Source organism: Nycticebus coucang, chromosome 3, assembly GCF_027406575.1.
Source record: "Nycticebus coucang isolate mNycCou1 chromosome 3, mNycCou1.pri, whole genome shotgun sequence".
NCBI lineage: Eukaryota > Metazoa > Chordata > Mammalia > Primates > Lorisidae > Nycticebus > Nycticebus coucang.
In genome coordinates, this window is record NC_069782.1 from 114,877,127 (window position 1) to 114,896,490 (window position 19,364).

The following is a 19,364-nucleotide window of genomic DNA, read 5'->3' on the forward strand; positions in this document are numbered from 1 at the left end:
ACTTAATCACTCTGATCCTCAACTTTCTGATATATGGAATGTGGACATTAAGATTTACTCCAAAGTTGTAAGAAATAACTGAGACAATGCATATTAAGCCCTTAAATCTGTACCCAACCCAGAGTAAGCAGTCATCATATGCAAGTTAATAAGAAGAAGAACACAAACTTATAATACAGGCAGTCTGTGAGTTACTAACATCCAACTGACATACGACTTGCACTTGTAAACTGAGACTCTTACAGGTATGAGGGAAATTTACCTGTTTCAACTAACATACAAATTCAACTTAAGAAAGAACCTGGCTCAGCACCCGTAGCACCGTGGTTAGGGTGCCAGCCACATACAACAAGGGTGGCGGGTTGGAACCTGGCCCAGGGCAGCTAAACAATGACAACTGCAACAAAAAATAACCCGGTGTTGTGGCAGGTGCCTATAGTCCCAGCTACTTGGGAGGCCGAGGCAAGAGAATAACTTAAGCCCAAAAGTTAGAGGTTGCTGTGAGCTGTGATGCCACGGCACTCTACCCAGGGCAACATAGTGAGACAGGGCAACATAGTGAAATTCTGTCTCCAAAAAAAAAAAAGGAAGAACGAACCTATCTAATTCACCCAGGGACTGCCTGGGCTATATACACTGCAGTAGTATATAAAACGAATTCAATTTGCCTTCCTAGGTATTAAATTCTTCAGTGGAGTTCAGTTTAATTTTGTTCTAAAATCACTCCATTTTAACTTAAAAATAAAATTATATGCGTATTATATTAAATATATATGCATTTATCTATGCACACACACATTATCCTGATAGAGCCCAAGATTCAGACAGTTAATGCAAAGTCTGAGGGAGCCCTGAGGTGGAAAAACTGTGCTGACAGCCATCTGCTGAAAGGAAGGAGCTAGTGTTGAAGTCAGTACCCAATTCCCTTTATTGCTCTTTCACCGTGGAGACGTTGAAATGGGCTTAGGAAAGGCAGAAAGGCAACAAAGCAGAAGGCACCCCTTACCACACGGGGGAAGGTGATTCCCAGTTGCAGTCCAAAGATCACAGACTCAGGAGCCTGCCAGGGTTGGGCAAGGCTGGCAACAGGGCAATTGGGAGAGTTTGTTCCCCACCCGCAGGCTGTAGCCATGTGAGCCCGAGGGCCAGCGCTGCCCATTCATCAGATTTTAAAGAAAAGCCAGACATGTTTATATAAAAAGTGCCTAGACTTTTTCATTTTGTTTTCAATGCTTTTAAACACAAGGTGGATTGTAAAAACACATCTACAGGCCGCAGTCTGGGACCTGTGTCTGCGGAGGAGATGCAGTGTCAGATGGTGCAGAGGTGGCAGCGACAAGAGCAGTAACGGACCAAGCTGGGAGTGGACACAAAGACCCCACATCCACCTCTAAGCACACACGCCATTCCCTCTGTCTGGAATGCTCTTCCCCAGACTCCTCGCTTACCTGCCTGCCTCACAGACTGCTCACCTCCAAGGGTGCTGCCTGGGAATTCTTCTCTGACCACACCAACCAGTCATAGCCGTGGTCCCACAACACTTCACACAGCAATGCTAACGTGTCACTAGTCAGAAAGTACATTACATTAGTAGTAAATTCGATTACTGATTAAATCTTCAGCAAAATGAGGGCTGTATCTTCCTTGGGTTCTGCACACTGTGTCTCCGATGTACTCTAGATGATATGCAACCAACAGGTCCCATTTGTCTGCTGGTCTTCCCTTCTAGGCTGAAAGCTCCTTAGGATGACAGGGCTGTAGATTTCATTTCTGCATCTAGCAACTGCCTTAATGCTGAATTTATAACAGGTGTTCATTTATGCTTTTAAAGCATATGTATTAAGTGGCTTTTAGACACAGTTATAAAAATTTTGGATCTGCCAATAAACAAAGGCAACAAAGAGCCTTGCTTTTATGCCCCAAGTTGCTTCCATTCTAGTTCACATGTGTTTGGTGTTTAGGGAGGGGGATAATCATAAATAAGTAAATTGTATAATCTATCAAAAGATGAAACAAATAAAGAACAGAATAAAGGGATTGGAAATAAGGGGATTAGGTATGTGGGAACAGGGAGTTTGATTAAATAGGGTGTTGGAGTAGGTCTTACTGAGGGGGTGAGAGTTGAATCAAGACTTTAAGAAAATGAGGAATTTAGTTAAGTAGATATATGGGGAAAGAATATTCCAGGTACAGGGAATAACAGAGGCAAAGCCTAGAGGTCAGAGTACTTGGTATGTTTAAGTAGCAGCAAGGAGGGCCGTGTGGCTGTGGAGCAACGTGAAACAGAAAGCTCTGGGGGAAGCTACGTACAGTGTAGGGCCTGCCATGGTGCTTAAAGACTGTGAATGAAAGAACAAGTTGTGCTAGCAGAATCAAATGGCCAAAATCAGCAGTTTTAGATACTGAGAAAAGCATGAAATGGACCCAAGGAGTTTGAACTCTACATAAGTCAAATACAAGTGCTATTGACTGAATTGTGCCCCTCCCCCATTCATATGTTGAAGACTTAACCCCAATAGGATGGTATTAGGTGACGGGGCCTTTAGGAAGTATTTAGGATTAGTTGAGATCATGAAACCGGGACCCTCATGATACAATTGGTGCCCCAGAGAACTTGAGAGGTCCCCTACCATCCATTTACCCTGTGAGCACACAGAGAGAAGGTGGCCATCTGTAAGCCAGTAAGAGAGGCCTCACCAAAACTGCTCATATTGGCAACTCCATCTCAGACTTTCAGCCTCCAGAACTGGAAAAAATAAATTTCTGTTTTTAAGCCACCTCATCTATGGTACTTTGTTCTGGAAACCTGAGAAGATCAGAATAGTAATAAATATGTACTTTGTTTTGGTTTTCATGCTTAAATATATGAACAGTGGTGACAGAGAAAATATATAAAATGGAATAATACCGGCTGGGCTGTTTTAAATATCTGACTTATGTACAATTCTCACTTACAAAAGGGGGCGATTAACAGTTAAGCCCCAAGCTACAAACATCCAACTGACATACATCTCACATGAATAGGGGCTATTACAGGTAATAAGTAAATTTACCTGTTTCAACCTACATACAAATTCGACTTAAGAACAAACCTATAGAACCTGTCTCCGTCATAACCCGGGGGACTGCCTGTCCTGGGGTTATGAAAATGAGAGGTGAGAAATGAAAGAGAAACATCAAGTATTATGAGTATAAACTAGTGTACAGTTATTAAATATAAATATCAAAGAAAGAAATTAGCACAGCAGTAAAGAAAATGTATTAATAGTAATATTGACAAATGAGGAAGAAAATGTTTTGTTTTGTTTTGTTTTTGGTTAAGACAGAGTCTCACTATGTCGCCCTCAGTAGAATGCTTTGGCATCACAGCTCACAGCAACCTCAAGCTCTTGGGCTTAAGCGATTCTCTTGCCTTAGCCACCCAAGTAGCTGGGACCACAGGCACCCGCCACAACACCCAGCTATTTTTCTTGCAGTTGTCATTGTTGTTTAGCTGGTCCGAGCTAGGTTTGAACCCACCAGCCTTGGTGTATGTGGCTGGCACCGTAACCACTGTGCTGTGGGTGCTGAGCCAAGAAAAAAGATTTATGTACCATAACTAATAATGGTAGAAATGAGAAATGATTGCAAGACTTTGGTTTTACAGAGATGTGGGTAAATTTCACAACATTATATTTAAACATCATATTATCAAGTATAATAAAAATACAAGAATATGGGCGGCGCCTGTGGCTCAGTCGGTAGGGCGCCAGCCCCATATACCGAGGGTGGCGGGTTCGAACCCGGCCCCGGCCGAACTGCAACAGAAAAAATAGCCGGGCGTTGTGGCGGGCGCCTGTAGTCCCAGCTACTTGGGAGGCTGAGGCAAGAGAATCGCTTAAGCCCAGGAGTTGGAGGTTGCTGTGAGCTGTGTGATGCCACGGCACTCTACCGAGGGCCATAAAGTGAGACTCTGTCTCTATAAAAAAAAAAAAAAAAAAAAAACAAGAATATTTGTAACATTTCAAAACATGTCTTCTATTAATCTACTCTATATTAAACAGGCCCCTAAGCAAATATTTTCCCCACATTTCTCCAAATTTTCTTCTTTTAAACTTTCAATATATATCTCAAGGTGCTTGTTAAATAATAACTCTTCAGTTTGACTGGAAACTAACAGCAAGTTGATTTCTGCAACCATGGGGGTTCTTAACCTGGTTTTCACTGCCAGTTTATAGAGTGTCTTGGAATTTCTCAATTGTGCAATTTTCTATATAGGGGATTTTTTTTTTTTGGAAGAGTCTACAGTTTTCAGAGTTTAAAACTATAATAAGTTAAGTTCCACTGCACTATAAAATCTTCCCAAATGATATCTAACAGTTGGGTTTCTTAAGATATCTCCAAAAAGCTCTATTTTTGTTAGAATCTAGAAGACCAAGGCAACACCTACACTAACACATGGAAGTAATAAGCAGAGGTAATTCTTTGCATAATTCAAAACGAAAAAAAAAAAAAAATACCTGCCCAAACTACCTGAACAAGGTAGGCTTTAATGTTTTACTCTGAATCAGATAATTACCCACCATCCATTTTACAGCGTCTATGATTAGAGGTAATGTTAAAGGTAAAATATAAATTTCTTTTTCTAGAAAGGACTTAGAGTTGCATTTTGGCTTTGAGGCTTGCTTTTACCATGCTTTTTCTTTTCTTTCATTCATATATTTTCAAAATAATTTGCATTCACATAAAATATTAATGCCAGAACATCTAAGCTCCTTAAGTAATTAGAGCTAGATGAAATTTATTTTACCTTGAAATTATTTTCTCAGGCAAATGGAAAGACAAAAGCAACTGGGAAAGAATAACTGTTATTCAGACCACTTCTTTTTAAAAAAAGATTTCATAAACACCTTCATTTCTATTAGGATGGCTTAAAGATTAACTTGAATGTTCATCCCTCCAAAAATAAGTCCATAATACGATAGTAATCTTTAAGTCTTAAAGTTCTAATATAATATTTTTTGTATCTTTCTAACAATAAAAGTTAAATAAATGCCAGGAAACCCTAACAGTGCTCTATATCTACGGTCTTGAATACTCACATCCCACGAAGTACTAAGGTTATCATCCCATTTTACAGAAGATAAAACAAGTTTATTTTATTTGTATATTCACCCTCACATCACCAGTCATTGAGATTCAAAATCAGGACTCCACAGTCCACACTACTATAGGCCTCTCTGAGTTTTATCTAAGACTACCTCACCTTACAGGTCATAAGTAAAACAATGACACTTATCATGCAAACTGGATTTTCAATTTGTTTTATTTGTAAATTGGCTCAACATTCTACTTTATTGTGAGTTCTTAATAATGTTAAACAAATTTTTAGAAACTTTGTTTAAAACATCAGTTTGCTAAACAGTGAAATGTAAAGCCTTTTATAATACATATTATAAAGCATTTAAATAATACAAGGATTATACATTTAAGTGTTATGTATTGCACTTTGTTTCTTGCGAAGATATTTACATTGTCTAAACCCTTTATTGCTCTGGAAGGAACACCACTCCTAACAAGTATCAATCAAAGTGCTTGTGTGGGGGGAGCATGGAGTGGGAGGGTAGTTGGTGGAACCACACCTACGGTGCATTTTACAAGGGTACATATTAAATTTACGAAGTGTAGAATATGAATGTCTTAACACAATAATGAAGAAAATGCAGTGAAGGCTGTGTTAACCAGTTTGATGAAAATATTTCAGATTGTATATAAAACCAGTACATTGTACCACATGATAGCATTAATATGCACAGGTATGATTTAATAAAAAAAATTGAATAGTAAAATTGTATGGAAGAAAATAAAATCTTCTCTAATCTTAAGAAGTAAAAAAAAAAAAAAAAAAGTGCTTGTGTGAATATGTGAATTCTCCACACCATAGGACTCTATGCCAAGGGAGTCAGGTTAGTACTTTGAAATGTAAGAAGACATAAAAAGATGACCAAAATATCAACAGCTCTCATTTCACAAGGAAAAAAATTGAACTTGGGATCAGAACTATGGGCTTTTTCAGTGTGTTCTGAGGAATATTAAATACACGAAAATCTATTTTCAGTTTACTATCCTTCAAATTTTAGTACACATCTAATTTTATACTCCAAATAAAACAACACACATAGGAAACTTAAACAAAATTCAGTGTATTTAGGCTGTAACTTTACAACTAAATGGGCTGGAACAAACTTAAAGAGATCATGATAGGATGTTCTCACCTAAAACATACATTCTTTGTTATATCCTATTTGAGTTATCCTCCCTAATAGGTAAAACTGAGGCACAATAAAAATCTAATCAACCTGCACTTAAATGTGAAGAATGATAAAAGGAAAATTGGGTTTAAAGTGAGAACCTTAAATTAAATCCTAAGGGCTTAGGCTCACAAACTAAGGCTCATTTGTAGTCAAGAGGGAAGCTGCTGGGTGAGCCCAGGAAAAGATCTGGCCTAGACATAGTCATATAGTGATATCAAGCCAGCTCCGCTTTCCCATCCTCTTTCCCTTTACTGAATAGTAAATCCCTGATTAGCTTTCAAAAAAGATGATTATAGCACATTGGGGACTGTTGCACCACAAGGTGACTATCAATATTCCACGGATGTGCATTAAGGTTTCCTCCTTCATAACATGCATGTCACCACTTTCCTGAATGCTTGGACTTCACAATGAGGCCAGGCCAACTGTCTTGTTTAGAACATTTCTGCTTTATCATTGTTTTTGTACAATAAATCTTCACAAAATGAAAACAGATCTGACGCAACCTGAGACTATTCGCCCCACTGATGAAAATCAACATAATGGGCCATATGTTGCATGAATAGGAAATGTTCTATGACTCAGTCCCTAGTAAGATAGGGGGAGTATCTAAGTGGGCCTGATATAATCACATGACCCTTTTAAAAAGCCAAGAGTTTTCTCCAACTAGTAGCAGAAAGGGAAGAAAGAAATATTCTAAGCAAGAGAATAAGCACCTTTGCTTGCTTAAAGATGGAGGGGGTCATTTGACAAGGAAGCAAGTTTAGAGCTTCAAGTTTAGAGCTTCAATTCACCTGAATTCTGCCAATAATGTCAATAATTCTGAAAGCAGATTCTTCCCTCGGAGAATACAGATAAGAGGCCAGCATCTTAATTACAGCCCCGTGAGATCCTGACAGACAACCCAGTGGAGCCCACTGGGAATTCAACTTACAGAACTGTGAGATAATAAATGCGTACTGTTTTAAGCCCAAAACTCGTAGTAATTTTTTATGCAGCAATAGAAAACAAACACAGATATTTCAACAAGGGTGGAGGAACAAAGTGTTGAAAAGATGCCCACCAACCCAGGAATGGATTAACAAGCTGTGGTATATGTATACCATGGAATACTATTCAGCCATTAAAAAAAATGGAGACTTTACATCCTTCGTATTAACTTGGATGGAAGTGGAAGACATTATTCTTAGTAAAGCATCACAAGAATGGAGAAGCATGAATCTTATGTACTCAATTTTGATATGAGGACAATTAATGACAATTAAGGTTAGGGGGGGAGCAGAAAGAGGGACGGAGGGAGGGGGGTGGGGCCTTGGTGTGTGTCACACTTTATGGGAGCAAGACATGATTGCAAGAGGGACTTTACCTAACAATTGCAATCAGTGTAACCTGGCTTATTGTACCCTCAATGAATCCCCAACAATAAAAAAAAAAAAAAAAATTCTTAAAAAAAATAAATAAATAAAAATAAATAAAAAAAAAAAGAAAAGTGTACCTCCTGCTTTGTCATTTCCACAGATCAACATTTACTATCAAATGTTTTAGTAAAGGTAAAAATGAACTAGTTTGATTATTAACAACTTGCCACTGATTTTCTATGTCCTAATACTTATTTTATGTAATGAACCAATTATTCCTTAAAACTAGAAACCTGCCCAAATAGCACAGTACAAAGGGCATTGCAATTAATAGTTACCTGCCACATTCCAATGGCCAAAACCTTTTTGTAAACACGTTAAAACTTTGCCAAAAAGTTTTTTGTAAACATGTTAAAACTAGCACAGCAATTAATAAATATTTTGAGAGAGAGAGAGTTTGAGTATATCTCTACAGAGATTTTCTATATCAGGAGAGTGGCTCCTTCCAATTCACTCACAGACATTCCGGCCTCAGAAGTTTCATGGTAGAAGAGCAGAGTTTCGCACCCTCCAAAAGCATTGTAGATACTCTTTTTTTTTTTTTTTAGTTTTTTAATTATTGTTAAATCATAGCTGTGTACATTAGTGCGATCAAGAGGTACGATGCGCTGGTTTCATATACAATCTGAAATATTCTCATCAAACTGTTCAACGTAGCCTTCATGGCATTTTCTTAGTTATTGTATGTAGACATTTGTATTCTGTATTTAGTAAGTTTCGCCTGTACCCATTCTAAGATGCACCGTAGGTGTGGCCCCACCCATTACCCTCCCTCCACCAAAACCTCCCCCCTCCCTTGCCCTCCCTATTGTGGCGGGCGCCTGTAGTCCCAGCTACTTGGAGACTGAGGCAAGAGAATCACTTAAGCCCAGGAGTTGGAGGTTGCTATGAGCTTTATTGGATTTTGCCTGCAGCAATTGTTAACTGTGATGATCTAAGTATAATTTTTTATTTTCCTTCTTTTGCAATTAATAATAAGAAATGTTCTGTAAGGAATATTCATATCCTCTCCCCATATGTTTATTCAAACATGTATTTATATCTGTATGAAATCATGAACATTTATTTCATTGTTTTATAATCTAATACTATCATCATTTATTTTGTTATACAAATTATTTCAGCTGTGCCTATTGGGATCTCTTTCAGGTTGAAGCCTGTGTTTTTCGGTTTGTTTTTATTTTTGTTAATGTGTACCAATTTTTGAGAAGCATTTCCTTACTTTCTGGAGCTATAAGATGTTTGGAAATCATCTTGTATTTTCTCTACCCCAGGAGTGGAATCAGTCATTCCTCCAAGGAACCCTGGTTTCTTTTATTGGAGATGGTTATTTAGAAACAATGATCTAAGCCCTAGATGTGCTTGTTGCTATGGGACGTTTAGACTTCTCAGTAAACAGAACTGAAAAATATATGTATATATGTATGTTAATCTCTGTATATAAATATATCTGTGTTTATGTCTCCGTCTATCTGCATTGCACTCATATCAATATTTCCGATTCTAATCCAGCCTCCCTTCCTTGCTTATATGTAACTTCTTTCTCCAACATTAGAAAACCTGGTTCTCATTATGTATGATAGATTTTGCAAAATCTTTCTGCTACCAGTTAAGCTATTATCAAATACAGATAGCAGGAAATGGGCATCTGAACACAGAACTAAACAAGAGTAAAGGTCTCAATGGCAACACAAAAAGTAAAGATCTCAATTTGTTACATCTTAGTGATGAAGTATTACCAGCAGGGCCAATAACTCAAAGGAGAATTTTTCTTTTCATAAGGCTTGAGAGAGGCCAACCAAATATAATTTAAGAAAACAGAATTAAATAACAATAAATTAGGAAATGCACTTTTCTTAGCTCTGTACCATGCTTATCCATTGTTCTATTTCTGTTGCTCCACTAGTTGCTAGTTGTTAAATCCTATTCTGTACCTTAAAGTAAAACATGCTGATTTAAGAATAATTTAAGAACTCAGCGTAACTTGGAATTATCATAGCATTCTGATCTTAACTAAGTGATAAGATCTGAGATCTTCCACATAATTTCATTTCTCTCCTAATTTAGTAAGATTTTTAAAAGACAAGAGATCTTAATAGTGTAAAATATGTTTCCCAGTGACAGAACTGATATGTGTTCCCTGTGGAATATTTTTAAAATACAGAAATGTATCTGAAATAAAAAACATCAATCACTCATGTTCCATACATCCAGAAATAGCATTTGTTTATATTTTACTATATATCCTTGGTAAGGTACTACCTCTATTTTTATTAATATGAATCATACTGAATACATATATATATTTTATACTTTTTGTCTCATATTTTATGGAGAATTTTCTCATACTTTTAAATATTCTTTGTAATGGAGTAGGTGAAAATAACCTGAAAGCCCATAACAGGTCTGAGCATATATGCAACTTAGTAAATGACACAAAGATACTAATTTATCAAAGAAAAGATGTTCCAGCCAACAAATTATATTTCTGACAACTGGTTAACCACGTAGAAAAAAGGAAACAAAACCCCACAGGTTAGATACGTATTTTAAAACATATACTAGATTACACTGGAGACTCTTTCAGATTCCAATCATGAATAATCTAAGTGAAAATATAAAAAAGGCAGCTTGGCAATATGTACCAAAGATTTAAATGACCTTTTATATTTCTGAGTGTATTCAAATATTCCTCATGCATTTCTTTCCTAATCAGAAAAAAAAGTGAGCTATTACCATGAATGAAAGCTGGGAGAGAGAGATGATTAATTTCTAAACTTGATCCACCAAAGGTTTCACATAACTCATTTCACAAGAAAGTACTTGGTTAGAGAACACCTTACTTAATATATTGGTTTTGATTTATTTTCAGGACGCAGACACATTGCAAACACATTAGTTCTTCATATGTAACTGAGCAAAACTTTCTGGGGTGCATGAGAAAACATTTGTTAGAGAAGTTATCAATAAATAAGTTTAAGTTTCTGTCATTGCATTCTGTTTGTTGAAGTGACTTCCACCAAAAACAAGCAATAAAATCAGTAGAGATGTTAGCTTATTGTATTGTATTAAAAATGTGGATTGACTCAGTGCCCTTAACTCAGTGAGTAGGGCGCTTGCCACATACACAAAGGCTGGAGGGTTTGAACCCGGCCCAGGCCTACTAAACAACAGTAATAATCGCAACCAAAAAAAAAGTGGACAAAACTACTCTGTTGATAAATATATTAATAATGATAAAATACCATGATATAATACCACCAATCTTGAGATTTTTCTCTGTGGCAGGAAAATGGTCAAAGCAGTCTACACCACATGCCTCATTTAATCTTCACAACTGTGTATTACTCTCATTTTAAAACAAAAGAGACTAAGACTAAAGTAAGAAGACTAACTACTCCGAATATCCATCTCTCAGAGCAGCCCAACTCCAGATTCTATGTTATTAACTATAGTCCTAGATGCATTTTCTTTTTCACTGATTAATTCAACAGAGATTTATTGAATAATTACAACGTCTAGCAATTGTGCTAGATTCTGGGGTTACAGCTAGGCTGAAATAAAAATTAAAAAAAAAAGAAACAAATCAAAACAAACAAAATAACTTGTCACGCATACTTCAGAGAGATCACAGACTAGTTAAAAGATAAACACTATTTAAACAATTGCTTAACTGAGTGTCTGAATAGATAAGTTTACTAGTATATAGGTAATCAAATACTTCAAAAAGCTTTGTCAAGGCTATGAGATGATGTGGTAGGGGATTTGGCCTTATAAATTTTCCCCGTCAATGTTTGGGCAAGACCTTCCAAAGAAACAGACAGTTGAGAAGATACCTGAAGAGTAAACAGAAACTAACTAGACAGAAGCGTATTTAAACCACAAAAGGTAGGATGGCAGAGAAAACACTTTGGATGAAAGGGAACAGTATGAGCAAAAGCCTGGGGGGTGAAAAAGACAAGGCAAGTTAAAAGGAGTAAAAATAGATTGGTATGGAAAGATCAAAGAGAAAATAAAGAGACAAAAGATAAGGATGAATATAGTATTTATATTTGTGTGTTTCTATAAATACACACATACATATATTTGCTAGTTCTATCTGTTAAGATGGTGTAGAAGCCATGGGATCCCAGGATCACATGCATAACCTAAGGCCTCTGCCCCTAAATCTCATCCTCCATTTATAGGAACCAGAACTTCTTGGAGTGGTCTAGGACGAGGGCAAGGAAAGTATAAAATATATCCGGAAAAGATTGTATTCGATGGTAAAAAAAAAAAAAAAAAAGAAAAGAAAAAAAGAAAGAAAACTCTCCAATAATTATGTGGATAAAAGATATTGCTTTAGGGAGGGTAATGGGTGGGGCCACACCTATGGTGCATCTTAGAATGGGTACAGGCAAAACTTACTAAAGGCAGAATACAAATGCCTACATACAGTAACTAAGAAAATGCCATGAAGACTACATTGAGCAGTTTGATGAGAATATTTCAGATTGTATATGAAACCAGCACATTGTACCCCTTGATTGCACTAATGTACACAGCTATGATTTAACAATAAAAATAAATAAATTAAAAAAAAAGATATCACTTTAAGTGATTGCCACTGGCCAATCTAGGGCAACTTGAACATCGGAATTAAATTAAATAAGGACAATACGAAAGCACAGCCCACTAAATAGTACAGGGATTCCTAAGTATACAATGATATAAAAAGAATCAGGAAGAAGAAAACTTATTCTATATAGAGAATGTCAGCCAACAAATGTAGAAGGGAAGACAAAACTAGATGACCATCTTTCAGCAAGGGTAATTGATACTGGTAGTAGATGTCAATAGATACTAAGGTTGATGAGTAGAGATTTTCTGAGAAACAGAATATTGACATAATATTGGAATATTGATTCCACAATACACCATTAAATATAAAGGAGAACATCAAGGCTTTGCAGGAAATCAGATAGACACCAGCACCACTGGGTGATCAAGGTTAACACTGCTATTAACAAGTCAACCGGGTGTGTTTCCTATTTTGACGTTTGTAGAAGGGCGCAGCAGCTCTGTGATATTCTAGCCCAGAATTCATCACCTGAGTCTAGTCACAAGGAAATATCAGATGATTCAAAGTTGCTAGTAAGGGTCTAAGAGAAAGGGGAAAGAATAGTGGAGACTCTATGACATGTCAACAAATTCAATGAATGATTCCCACAGAATCCAGGACCCAAAAAGAAAAAAGATGCTGTTGAGGCAGCTGCCTCGGTGGAGCCCCCGGCCTCCCGCTCCCTTTTCACGTCCTCTCTCCCTCCCTGCGCAGCGGAAACATGGCAGCCAGAAGGGAATGAGCTGCCCGCACCCTGAGCCAGAAGGGGTGAGCTGTCGCTGCGCCCTCAGATGGAGAAATTAGCATACAGAAGAACTGACTTCTCAGAGGTCAGGGCAAGGTGTTGGTGGATCCAGGGATAAATCCCAAACCTCTTAACTCTTTGACCAGTTTTTAGTCCATTGATATGAAGCCTAGTGTAATAAATTGGAAAATGTTAGAAAACATAAATTTATTCACCTATTAAAGTCTGCATCCCAATATCAAGAAGCTGCTGACATCCTGGAGCTAGGTCATTTTACCTGGGACAAATACCTAAAAGAAACATGTTCAGTCCCAGCGCCTATCCGTTGCTTCAAGCAGTCCTACACACCTCCAAGCAACGAGTTCAAGATCAGCATATTGGAAGCACAGGACCCCAGGAATACCACATCCACCTGTATTGCCACAGTAGTTGGACTGACAGGTGCTTGCCTTCGCCTGCGCCTCAATGGCAGTGACAAGAATGATTTCTGGCAGCTGGTTGACTCAGCTGAAATCTGGCCTATTGGGAACTGTGAAAAGAATGGGGGTATGCTGCAGCCCCCTCTGGGATTTTGGCTGAATGCCTCCTCTTGGCCTATGTTCCTTTTGAAGACTCTAAATGGAGCAGAGATGGCTCCTATCAGGATCTTCCACAAGGAGCCACCATCGCCTTCCCACAACTTCTTCAAAATGGGAATGAAGCTAGAAACTGTGGACAGGAAGAATCCTCATTTTATTTGCCCTGCCACTATTGGGGAGGTTCGAGGCTCAGAGGTGCTTGTCACTTTTGATGGGTGGCGAGGGGCCTTTGACTACTGGTGCCGCTTCGACTCCCGGGACATCTTCCCTGTGGGCTGGTGTTCCTTGACTGGAGACAACCTGCAGCCTCCTGCCACCAAAGCAACTGGTCATCAATTCATTAAAACAGGTGATTTAAGCATCTGCAATGGTGACTTCAGCCTCAACACCTGGCTCAATGCTGATGGAGTTGTGATTCCAAAGAATCCCTATCCTGTGTCTGATGTCAACACTGAGAAGCCCAGCATACACAGCAGCACCAAAACTCTCTTGGAGCGTCAAGCAGGGCAGAGGGGACGTAAACCAGCAAAGAAACCCAAGACCCTAATTCCCCATCCCATCTCTGCCCCATCCAAGTCAGCTGAACCTTTGAAAGTCCCAAAGAAGAGGGGTCCCAAACCTGGCAGTAAGAGGAAACCTCGGACTTTGGTGAACCCACCACCCACCTCACCAAGAACCAGCACCCCTGAGCCAAACACCAGCACTGTACTGCAAGATGCCACCATCATCCCCAGCTCAGCCATGCAGGCCTCCACAGTTTGTATCTACTTGAACAAGAATGGCAGCACAAGCCCCACTTAGATAAGAAGAAAGTCCAGCACTCCCTGATCATTTGGGGCCAGCCCGTGCCTCTGTGGTGTTACAACAGGCTGTCCAGGCTTGCTTATCAGGCTGTCGACTGTGCTTATCACCAGAAAACCATCTTCAGCTTCCTCAAGGGCCACAGTGGTGAGGTTATCTCAGCCGTGTTTGACCGGGAATAGCACACCCTCAACCTCCCAGTAGTCAACAGCATCACCTACGTCCTCCGCTTCCTGGAGAAACTCTGCCACAACCTTCGTAGTGATAATCTATTTGGCAACCAGCCCTTTACACAGACTCACTTGTCACTCACTTCCACAGAGTACAGCCACAGCCATGACAGGTACCTACCAGGTAAATCCTTTTTCCTGGGGAATAGTCTAGCCCGGTCCTTAGAGCCACACTCAGACTCAATGGACTCCACCTTGAATCCTACCAACCTTGTCAACACCTCTCAAAATCATCGAACTCCTGGGTACCAGCCGTTGTTGCCGTCCTGTGGCCTCTCGCTGAGGACAGCCTCAGCAGTGCGCAGACTGTGCTCCAAGGGATTGGACTGATACATGGAAAGCCAGGATGCCTCTCGACTAAGTGGCCGGGACCCCTCCTCATGGACAGTCGAGGATGTGATGCAGTTTATCCGGGAAGCTGATCCTCAGCTTGGACCCCATGCTGACCTCTTTCGAAAACACGAGATCGACAGTAAGGCCTTGCTGCACTGCGCAGTGACATGATGATGAAGTACATGGGTCTGAAGCTGAGGCCTGCACTCAAGCTCTCCTACCACACTGACTGGCTAAAGCAGGGAAAATTTTGGACAGGGAGATGCACACTCAACAACTGAGTGGTCAAGCAGGTAGGGGCATTCTTCTCCCAGGAAGGAGGGCCATCAACCCCCTTGCCACCACAGTGGAGTTCTGGGCCAACTCAGGACTCCAGGTGTACAGAGACATCACTGCTACCCCAGCTACTGCAACATGTCCTTCCATGAAGGACTGAGGATGGAAGAGTGTGGTGCCCAGGGCTGGCGCTGCTCTTCCTCTCAGCCCTATGTGGCTCTGCAGTACCCCTCTATTTATTTCTTAAGCCTGGCTGGCCTCTCATCAAGATTTTAGACTGAACACCCTCCAAGTGTTGGAAGATGAGGCCAATGCTGGGACCTTGGAAGACAGGGCCCTGAATTGATGCTTACACCCAGGCCCCAAACCACCCCTAGGCTTGGTATGCCACCCCATCTCCCCACAGTCCCTGCCTTCTTAGAATCTAGAGATCCCCAGACTCTAAATTCATGGTGCAAACCTCTACCTTTTTTTAAGAAAAAAAAAAAAAAAAGGTCTTTTCTTACTGTTAATTTATTGTTTCTGGCACTTGGGCAAACCCTCCAGTTTACACTCTTCTCACACCAGACACTGGGTTTCAGGGGGAGGGAGACTATTTTGGCCTTGTCCCCCAGAGGCCCCTTCCATATATGTGTGGCCCCTTTTCAGAGGACACTGCTGTAGGGCTTTTTCTCTTTGGAGTGGACCATAAAGCCTTGACCACGTCACTCAGGATGGAGAGGAATAGGTCCCTGTCACCTGCCTCTCTCCTACCCCACTGGGATCTTTGTAGTCCCAGCCCTTATCTGTGGAATGAGAGTCCTCTACCCCATATTGTTACCCACCATAGCTCCTTTCTCTAGCCATAATTGCTGCTGATGGGTCCAATGATTTTAGGACAAAAAGTTCCTAAGGTGGATGGGAGGGAAGGGTCTCCAGGCTGGAGTCGGTTCCATCCACTCCACTGTGCATATGCTTCCTTGTAAGCAAGGCGGCAGTTCAGCTGCTCCTGCTGCCATCCGGACTTATTTCATGTCAATTTGTTTATAAATAAAAACCATTATAGATGCAAAAAAAATGCTATTGAGGTAGATGAAATTTGAAGGAAGTCAAATTGTAGACTGTATGTCAGTATTGCATCATTATTGCTTTTCTGATGAGGAGGGTCAGTGTTCAGGACAGTATCTCTATTTTCAGAAGGTAGACCACAGAGTACTTAAGGATGCCTGGGCATGATTTTTGCGATATTGAAAAGGTAGAAACAAATAAACCTACATTGTCTTAGCCTCTTCCTGCTACCATAACAAAATAACTGAAACTGGGTAATTCATAACTATGTAAATTTATTTCTCACATTTCTAAAGTCTAGGAAGTCCAGGATTAAGGTGCCGGCAGCTTCAGGGTCTGACAGAGGCCCAGTTAATGCTTCCAAGATGGCGCCCTATTGCTGCATCTTCATATGGGGGAGGTGGAAGGACAATCGGCATGAACACTGTGTTCCCACACAGCAGGAGAGCGGATGGCCAAGGGGCTCAACTAGTTCCCTCCAGCACTGTCATACTTCCTAAAGGCCTCCTCTCTGAATATTGTTGCACTGGGAATTTAGTTTCAACATGGATTTTGGAGGGCACAACATTAAAAACATGGCATTTTATACTTCGTAGAGGCCTCATCTCTGAATTATTATTATTATTATTATTTTTTTTTTTTTGGAAGACAAAGTCCCACTACATTGCCCTTGGTAGAATGCCATAGCGTCACAGCTCACAGCAACCTCTAACTCTTGAGCTTAAGCAATTCTCTTGTCTCAGCCTCCCAAGTAGCTGGGACTACAGATGCCTGCCACAACGCCCGGCTATTTTTTTGTTGCAGTTGTCATTGTTGCTTTTTACCAGGCCTGGACTGGGTTCAAACCCACCAAGCCCAGTGTATATGGCCAGCTCCCTAACCACTGAGCTACGGATGCCTAGCTACATCTCTGAATATTTTTGCATTAGGAATTAAGTTTCAACATGGATTTTGGAGGGGCACAACATTAATAGCATGGCATTTATCAAGACAGTGTAAGTAATACATATTTTTCATATCGTTTAATAGATACAAAATCTTATCTAATATTCTAATGTAAATTAAGTGCTATTTACTCATTGAATAGTATTTTATTACATAATATATAGTTATTTAAAAGAATGAAGCATTTTTTTTGGTGTGAAAGCTTTACAATTTTTGTTAAATCAAAAAAGTAATGTGTAGAACTGAGTGTATTGGGTACCTTTTAAAGAAGATAACATGCATATATAAAGGTTAACTTGAATGTTCTATCCATAGATTAGAGTTCATGTGAAGCACCTTGAATGTTCTATCTATAGATAAGAGTTCATGTGAAGCACCTAGGGGGCCTTGGCTGACATCCCCTTCTAGGGCAGGAAGATGGTATGCAATTGAGAATTTCCACTCACTTTTCTAAGTTCATTAGTCTTTCATTGAGGGAGTGAGGAGGAAATGAATATCTCAGTGTTTCCAGGAATTTTCTTGCCTATTATGCACTTTCCTCATTAAAATATTTCCCATTTTGTCTCATTAAAATCGAGAAAGAAAAATGAATTCTGCTTTTTCTCTGTTTTTTAAGGAAATAGCTCTAGTGAAACAAGAAAATTCTTAACTACATTTCATAGTTTTTCAAATGCTTTTAACACAGGAAACATGAGAATAGCCAGATTTCTTGGGTCTTTGGTGGCCAGCTGCAATGTATGAGTGTAGCTTTATTCTGATTTGTCTTAAAATGTATTATTCATATTAAAACAACCGCAGCACAAAATACTAAGCTATATAAGTACTACAAGAAAGCTTGGGTGAATTTCTTTAACGCCCAGGAAAGGTTTTCTAACTAGGACTCAAAATCTAGATCCAAGTAAAGAAAGGCTTTATAAAAATGACTAAATAAAAGTCAAATTTGGGCATTTAAAAACAAAACCATAAGCAAAGTCAAAGATAAATCAGAACTGATGAAAAATATTTGCAAAATTTATCACAAGACACATATATTTCTAATATACAAGAAGCTTCAAAATCGAGAACCAAGGTCTAAAAGTCCTGTGGAAACGTGGACACAAACCATGACTGGAGAATTAATTTTTAAAAGAAATTAAAATTGTCAACCTCATTCACACTAAGGAATGGAAATTTAAAAACTACAGTGAGATATCTTTTCTCACCTACCAGACTGGCAAAAAGCCAAGAGTTCACAAGAGATTCTGTTGGCAAGGCTTCGAGAAATGGGTGCTATCATACGTTACTGGGGAAAATACAGGTATTTTCTGCTTTAGCAAAGTATTTGAAACCACCCAAATGCCCGTACATAGCCAATTACTTGAATGTATTACCTACACACAATGGAATACTAAATAGCCATAAAAAATGGAATTAGTATCTATGAACTCATATGAAGCAATTTAGAAACTATATTAAGAGGGAAAAACAAAGTTCAAAGAAAGTATATTGCATGGTATTTTTAGTGTAAGAAAGAGGAAATTAGGAAACACACCTGCATTTGCTCACTTCTGCAAAAAGAAATGGGAAGTACAAACTACTGGTTTCTTTTTTTTTTTTTTTTTTTTGGTTTTTGGCCAGGGCTAGGTTTGAACCCGCCACCTCTGGCATATGGGACGGGCGCCCTACTCCTTGAGCCACAGGCGCCGCCCAAACTACTGGTTTCTTGTAAAAAGAGGGGGAGAGCACAGTGCAAGAGTTGGGGAAGGGAATGGCATTTCTCTTAATAAAATGTTTGGAATAATTTAGACTTTAAAAGCATAGTGAAGATATACACATTCAAAGCACGCAATTAAAACAACAAGGGGAAGAAGAAATGAACCTAACTATTGTTCAATTGAATACCATAAACAAAAGGGAGGAAAAAAAGTTATACGGGTAACTTTTGAACATAGTACTTTGATTATACTTCCTTATTCAGGGGATGCAGGGAATGTAAATGAATCTTAATTTTTTTTTGCTAGATTTTTGGACTGCTATGCATGTTATAATTCCGAAACTTTTATATTTAACATGAAACTGAAGAAATGAGTTTATATGTTGATGTTAGGAACCAGGAAAG

General features: G+C 39.2%; 1 protein-coding gene and 1 pseudogene across 2 annotated transcripts in view; one reads left to right on the plus strand and one right to left on the minus strand.

The window, feature by feature from the left end:
* The window catches only part of PRKG1 (protein kinase cGMP-dependent 1), a 1,327,126-nt gene that overhangs the window by 167,280 nt on the left and 1,140,482 nt on the right, over positions 1–19,364 (minus strand). The window lies entirely within an intron of this gene.
* On the plus strand, positions 13,219–15,279 carry LOC128582506 (polycomb protein SCMH1-like; annotated as a pseudogene).